Source organism: Etheostoma spectabile, chromosome 18, assembly GCF_008692095.1.
Source record: "Etheostoma spectabile isolate EspeVRDwgs_2016 chromosome 18, UIUC_Espe_1.0, whole genome shotgun sequence".
In the NCBI taxonomy this organism is placed as follows: Eukaryota; Metazoa; Chordata; class Actinopteri; order Perciformes; family Percidae; genus Etheostoma; species Etheostoma spectabile.
The window spans coordinates 9,817,826-9,819,083 of record NC_045750.1 but is presented as its reverse complement, the minus strand read 5'-3'; the positions used below and the strand labels follow the sequence as shown (position 1 = coordinate 9,819,083).

The window sequence follows — 1,258 nt, the reverse complement described above, 5'->3', positions numbered from 1 at the left end:
TTTTTTACAATTTATTAGAGCTATATGATGCTTACATTGAGTTAGTTACTAAGTCCAAAATGTCATGGCAGCATTCTCATATCAAATTAAATTGTGTCTTTGAAAACGTGGATTTTGTCTAGAATTTGAGCACCACTTGGCAGAACAGGAAAAAAAATTTGGGAAATTGACACACCTGTTAGAACCATTAAAGTTGTAAACTGCAAAAATCTGATTTATGTATCGTCTCTCCATCTTTGGTCCTAACTTCTTTTTGCTGGGGTGTTCCTGCACTGCAATTCCCAGAGATCAGTTGGCCACTACAGTGTTTTATTTATTTTTTATTTCTCTTAAGCCATGATACCGGCTATAACCATAACTACTCAGTTCCAATTACGTCTGTTCTTAACATTGAGGATGATCATTTTTTTGCCAACACAGATGCAGCATTTATTATTTTTGAAAATGCCATTGTTGTATTTAGATATTCATTAATTACGGCTTTACCTGAGTGTAGCATGTTAAAAGTATTCAATCAACAGAGCAACAACTGCACTTCAAACGCTCTGTATTTAGTATTTTCAAGCACTGCAAGTGTTTTCTGTTGACGATTCATCTGCCTGTGTGTTAGAAAGAGAGATTGCGGTCTGTTGGTTGAATGTTAGCTGATGTGTGCACGACAGCAGTGGGTCCAGGTGGAAACATTTACCTCCTCAGTAAGCAATTCCAGTGTAAACTGCTCTTATCAGATAAAGAGAGTCTGACACACCTTAAGAGACTCTACAATTAGAGGTCATTGGTGTGTGTGACAGTTCACCGAAGCATGCTCACCTACACCGACAAACACAATCCAGCATGTCAATATGACTAAGTCATTGGTCATTGAAGTTATTTTGTGGTTGTTTTATTTAAAGGATTGTGTGTGTTTTTTTAGGGAGGCCTTGTTTATTCATGGCGCTAAAGTTAGAGTAGTTACATATCTTACCTAAACACTTCTTCAGGTTAACTAGATGTGACAACATGGTGGCCCAATGGTTATCGCTGTGGCCTCACAGCAACAAGGTTCTGGGTTTGAATCCAAGTTGTTCTGGGCCTTTCTGTATGGACTTTGTATGTTCTCCCCATGATTGCGTGGGTTTCCACCGGGTGCTCCGGATTGCCCCACCAACAAAAAAACATGTACTTGGTTCTTTAGTCAGTACCCTTGATCAAGGCATTGGCTCAGATCTGGAGTTGGTCCCCAAGCGCTGTAAATGGCTGCCCACTGCTCCCTTGAGGG

At 39.9% G+C, this 1,258-nt stretch overlaps 1 protein-coding gene and 1 long non-coding RNA gene across 7 annotated transcripts in view; one reads left to right on the top strand and one right to left on the bottom strand.

Annotated features, from left to right (window-relative positions):
* eva1aa (eva-1 homolog A, regulator of programmed cell death a) overlaps positions 1 to 1,258 on the top strand; it is an 80,443-nt gene that overhangs the window by 75,007 nt on the left and 4,178 nt on the right. The window lies entirely within an intron of this gene.
* Positions 1 to 1,258, bottom strand: part of LOC116706425 (uncharacterized) — a 6,590-nt gene that overhangs the window by 2,641 nt on the left and 2,691 nt on the right. The window lies entirely within an intron of this gene.